We start from the raw sequence: 6,208 nt of genomic DNA, 5'->3' as shown, positions 1-6,208 counted from the left end.
TTGCTAAAGAACTTTTTGTCCAAATACTATACTCACTCATTTTTCTAAACCTACCGACTATTTACCTAATCCTACGACTATCCCTTTTTGACTGGATGATCTCTTCAACAATCAATCATCCAAGGTACAAGGTCTTATACCATTGTATATTGATTTATCTGAGACATCTGTGCAGAACATACTTCAAAGCTAAGTATCCCAATGCCTTTCTGGTCTTCAAATCTTACCTAGATTTCAGTTTTCATAATTATATTTTACCTGTATATTCTTATATATATTGCAGGTTCCCAATACCATTATTCATCCAGCAGAATGATTCCTAACACAAATCGAACATGTTATTAATCCTAACTATACACTGTTCCCTCAATCCAACTTTACAGAAGAGCAGGGACAGAGTTGGTCTTACAATACAGGGGTGTAGGGGATATTCCACCTGTTGACAACCTCAAATTTCCATGCAGATATGATCCCTGGAGAAGATGCAGGCAGCTATGAAAGGCCTGAGAGAGCAAAAGTCATCTTCCATGGCAAACAACTCGGTCAGGTTGAAAGCATGTGTCTGAATCATCCTCTCTTTTCTTAATGTAGGGAAGATTGACCAAACTAGGCCTGTGTGGAGAGCTGTTCCCAGGTGCCTATGGTTTCTATACCATTCGAACTTGTGAAAGTGTCACAGGAAGTAGGGGCATCCTCCATATTATGAGACACTAGGAAGCAAATTTTAGGACAAAGTGGTTGAAAAGGCAGTGACCACATTCAGTTCCTGAAGGAAGTGACCTCACCTCACATCCTTGTTGATGGAACTCTCCGAATTTGGGTACCAGGAAGCCAGGAATCCAGACCCAGTCCAAGCTCCAGTCACAGTGGTCTCACTTGTTTGGATTTACCAAGGACAGAGTCAGTCTTTTGTGGTACCTAGTGATGTGAGGATGGCCAAATTCCAGGAAAGTTCTGAAGACGGGCCCTTCCGGAGAAAGAAGGTAGAGGCTCACTGCTGTCTCCTGACCACTTCACAGAGTTGACCCAGGAGACCAGATCTGAGACAGGACTGGCCATTTCTGGGGAACATAGTATGGCCCTCCAGTCAGAGGACACTCTGGATAGTTTCAGACCTACTTGGGGGAAGGAGGTGACTTTGTGGGTGTTTGAGTGGGATTGTTGTTTTTTCTCATGTTCTGAGAATAGTTAGGAAAGGGGGTTTGTTTGGTTTGGAGTGAACTGTTTCTAGTTAGTCCTTTGACAAGGCGAGTGTTTCTATGTCTGTGTATCCCACTGTGTCCATGGTTGTAGACATTAGAAAAGAGAATGCCTCAATGGGTGTGTTCTGTCAAAGAGAAAACTTCCAAGCATTCATCCTGCCCATTTTATAAATGGACTGTGGCTTGCCTTATCATTGGGCAACACCTACTATTTTCTTACGTTCCTGTATCCTTCCTGAATTCTGGCCACTCTCCAAAATAGGCTCATGGTTTTGTGTACAAGATATGTACCACTTCCAAGCTCTGTGACATGGCCATGTACTGGATAGCTGAAGGGAATGGCAAGCATCTCAGAAAACTCTGATATCAGTGTGACCAGTAAAGTCTCAGTGGAGAAACCCTGCTTTGGGCCTTTTGATTACCTATTGTTATGTTGCCCTGAATATCAGGAATGTCTTTTCCTCAGGCTACTCCTTCCTGAAGCCTGAAGAAAACAGTTTTCACATGGAAATGAATGGGCATTGCCTTTGTGTTTTACAATAAAACCTTCACAGAGATTAGGCTCTACTTAACTTAAAAATACTTTTAAATTGTATCTAAGTGTAAAAAGTAACATGTAACTGTACATATCTTTTTGATAACAAGTCCAATTATACAACACAAATGATACACATAAATCTCCAACATGTTTTTATTTTAAGCCTAGAATTACCATACAACCTTAGAACACCAGCATGATACAATGCTCGTTTGAAGCTTTTACCTTACACACTTGTATACCTGGAAGATATGAACACATTAAAACCACAATTACATTGATGTTTTTGTATTAACCAAGTTTAGCTTTTTAAAGAAATAACCTGGCATAATTTTATAAAAACAGTATTGTTTAACCAGCTGTTTAATTTTTTAAGATTACTTGCTCAAAACTTACACATATAACCAACTTACACAAACCTTTTTATTATTTACTTAAACCATTTTAATTACTTAATCATATAGACTCTCTTATCGAGAAACACATTTTCCCTCTATTAAATCTATACATAGAAACTTTTAGTTTCTCTTTTCCATCTGTGAACCTCTTTCTGTTCACATTTTGAAACAATACTTATAAATTTCTGAATTTAAGCAGATTATTTTGTAGACATCAACATTTTATTAGGGCCTGTTTGTACACCTAGAAAACTTATAGGCCTAATTCTAAAGACATCTTTATTTTTATCTGTTTACCCAATTTGAATTGAACCATTTGAATCACGTGAATCCAAGATATTTATATCAATTTTTAAATATTTTATGAGCGCTCCTCATCTGTCAATTGTCATATCACTGCATGATATATGGACATACACACATACAGACATACCAACATACAACACGTAACACAAGTGTAACACATAACACAATAGTGAAGGCCTTGTAGCTTTTTCAGGTGAAATATCCATTGCAATGTTTAAAAACTCCACAGTTGATCAAAAATAGAACTGATCAGAAAACATTAACCCATCTGCAGGATCAAGATCATGAGCTCAAAAAATAAAAAACACAGAATCTAAGAAAAAGCAAGAGTGCCAAAAAAGATGACTGGCCAGTAATTAGTAAATACCATATAATGTACTTTTTGTTTGGATCTAGTTTGAGTTCAGGTAAAAAGACACTTTTACTCCTTTTTATCTGTCTCCTGCTGAGTGCTGCAGGCTTCTTTTATTTGCATATCAACTTAAGTCCTGGCTGAGGACTTGAAAACTGTAAAGGCTGGAGTTCTGAGCAGAAACCTCATGCCTAAGGCATTTTAGCTATAAGTCATAATTTCCAGGTTTGAATGTTGAAAATTATGATGCAAGTTTAAGATGTAATTCTCAAAATTTTATATCTTTATGTTTTTCTACACTAGAAAATCTTGAGTCCCTTAGCCTCACCACAAAAAACTGAAAATATGATCATTTTTTGATAATATTAAAGCCACCATCATAAGAAGTTTCTCTAGGATCATTAAGCCACTTTCTTTGTTCTGAAGTTTCTAAAGTAGTAGTAAGCTACATTAAATTTCTTGAAAAAAATTTTAAAAACAACCACAGACTACCATTTGTATCCCAAATTAAGCTTTAAAAATTTCCAAGACTGTTGCTAATTAATGTCTTTTCACTAAGCCAGACCAACGTTTTAATTTAGCACGTTTTTAAAAAAATCTTACACATTGAAGGGAACAGATATCATATCATAATTTATTATCTTTGCCCAAGTTAATGCACTGGTATATCTAGTGAAATTTTCTCAGGCTACCTAGTTCAAAATTAAAACTCTTTAATTATTTTTTAATCCGAAGTACTTAAGTTTTCTAGCATCAGCTATCTTAAATCAAACTAAACTCTTGTTTAAACCCAACTTTTATCTGTAAGATAGTGCAATGCTTTAGAAACCCATTCAGATACCAGATTGTTACAATTAAAAATATCATCTTTTAAATACAATTTCAGCCAAGATCATCCCCAAGAAACAATCTAAAATATCAACATATTACTGCATTCATGGTCCCTTTTGTTAAGTAAACAGAGGTGGAGCAATCCTTAAAGTGCAGGTAAGGAATAAGGGAGTTCCCCACAGCAAAATGGCTCTGGCACCTGCTGGGAGTCCCTTAGCCTCACCATTTACTTACAGGATTAGTCCTTCTGGTGGTTTGACCCCAGGCACCAGGCATATTCTATATCTCCCACCTTTTCAGTAGTCAGCTTCCAAAAAATTCATCCTCTGCTTGCAATTGTTTTGAGTGCTAGGCTTCCCCAAGAGGGCAGAGTGTGGTTCATTGAAAGTCCCCAATGGTGTGTCAAAATTTATGACTGAAGGTTTGGTTCCCATCCCCAAAGCCAATTAATAACAATTTAATAATGAGGATAGCGTTTTGAGAAAAGTTTAAGCGAGATATCAATGTTCTTAGACCCCAGGCATTTCCTTCTGCAGTGGGCGTGCTCAAGCCAACTATGGGAAGAAAAGAAATCACTGCTTCCCTAATCTCGCTTAACAAAGAGAAGAAAAGTTTATCAAAGTTCTTTAAAACACAGCTAAGAGAGGTGTAAAAGGTGAGAACAGAAAAGCTGGTGGTTCTATTGACTTTTGGTCCCTCACAGAAGAAGCTTTAGGTTAAATTTTAGCTAAAGTTATTTCCACACATCTAAGGCAGGTTGGAACTCGGGACTCTGCATCGGTCCAAACAATGCCATCACATTTAACAGAAACACAGACAAAAAGACACACAAAGACCATCATGCAGCTCCCGTTTGTTCACAACCCCAAGATCAACAATCTTGTGACTCAGGGAGAATGGAGGGAAGAGGGGGAGGAGCAGAAGGTTTGAGTTATAGGATTGTGGGCAAAGGGGTCAGATTGGAGGCAGCGACCAGGAAAGGCTTCAGGGACAGAGGCATGGAATGGCTTTGTCCCATAATGAGAGTTACTCAAACAGAGACAAGGACAAAACAAACGTAACACAAACACGGGCACACAGTTAACGTTTAACACGAGTTCAGAAGTAAAGATTAGAACCCAGTAACTGGCATAACCTGATGAGTTACACCACAAAGACAGACAGTGAATTCAACCTGAGAGAAAAAAGTAGCCAGCAAGACCTAATGAGTTTGCAACAGAGTCACTTAATGAGGGCTCATCTGTCCCTCCTCACCTAATGAGGGCACTTCCGTATCTCCTCACCTAATGAGATCACATCTGTCCCTCCCCGAGTCCTTCAAGGTGTCCCTTGCAAGAACGTGGCCGGTGGCTTTAGGACACGTTTGTCCACCACTGCCAGGGGGAACTTACGTGCTCTGCTGGCAGCCACTCTGCCAACCAAAACCGAAAACCGAAAAACCAAACCTGAACAAAAAGCTCTGAGCGATCACAAGGAAAAATGGAAAGAGGAGCCTTTTTTACCCTCAGAGGGGTCCGTTGGGATCTCCTTGTTCAGTGCTGCACGATTCCCGGCCAACTCACCAAAATTAAAGGTTCAGCGAATGTCGGAGGAAGAGACCACGAAGAGACCGCAGATCATGCAACAGCAAAAAGCATTTATTGAGTTCCAATCCATCATGCTGGGGCTCCGTGCTCACTCAAGAAGGGAGAGCAGCCCAGAGCCACAAGCAGGAGTTGAGCAGTGCTTAAGTACACTTTTTGGGGAGGGCGGGACTTTACATACATCACAGTCTCTTTTAAAAAATCATCATACACCACGGGAAAATCAAACAACAATTCCAAAGATGATTAGCTCATTCTTTGGTGGGAACAGGTCTGGCAGGAGTGATAGGTCAGTTCTAAAGTGGGGTACACATTGAAACTGATTGGTTTGGGCCCTGTGATGCCTATGTGCCAGGCCACAAAGGGTACTAGGTTATTAAACAATCAGGCAGTCAGGGGAAAATTTACTGGGCAGTCCGGGAATTGTCCTACAAGCTACAGGAATTTCAGGTTTTGTGTATAGCATAGGAACGTAACAATACCTGGTCCTTTACATTTTAACTCAGACCTTGCAGCTTAGAAACTTTGCAACACCCAGTCTTTTAAACTTTAAATTTTACACATTAATTTCAATTTCTTTTACACTTACAGATTACTTCTGGTTCACAACAAGGGTGTCAAAGCCACCCTGACTTTAGGCAAATGAGGGGCAAGGGAGCTTATTTTGGACACTGTTTTTGGCTGTGCCCCTCATGGCAACCTCCAGCCAGATGTTATGATGAGTGTCTTTATGGAAGAAGATGAGTGCCATGTAGGAGTCTTGTGGTTTTAATTGTGGTCATTTGTGTGGCGGTTGAAAGAGATTACTGGGTCCACATGGGATTGAACTCTGCTGTGATTCCTCTTAGAGACTGAGTTCTGGAACTGACCTCAGAAAAGTATTGCCATGAATTGTGTTGGGATAACAGGAGGCCACGCATGAGCATCGCCCTTGGAAACTGAGATATAGGCCCAAGATGGCTTTCCACAGAGCACTGAGAATCTCAGCCAGGATATCA

Source organism: Callospermophilus lateralis, unplaced genomic scaffold (genome assembly GCF_048772815.1).
Source record: "Callospermophilus lateralis isolate mCalLat2 unplaced genomic scaffold, mCalLat2.hap1 Scaffold_51, whole genome shotgun sequence".
Taxonomy (NCBI): domain Eukaryota; kingdom Metazoa; phylum Chordata; class Mammalia; order Rodentia; family Sciuridae; genus Callospermophilus; species Callospermophilus lateralis.
This window is presented reverse-complemented; position numbering follows the sequence as displayed.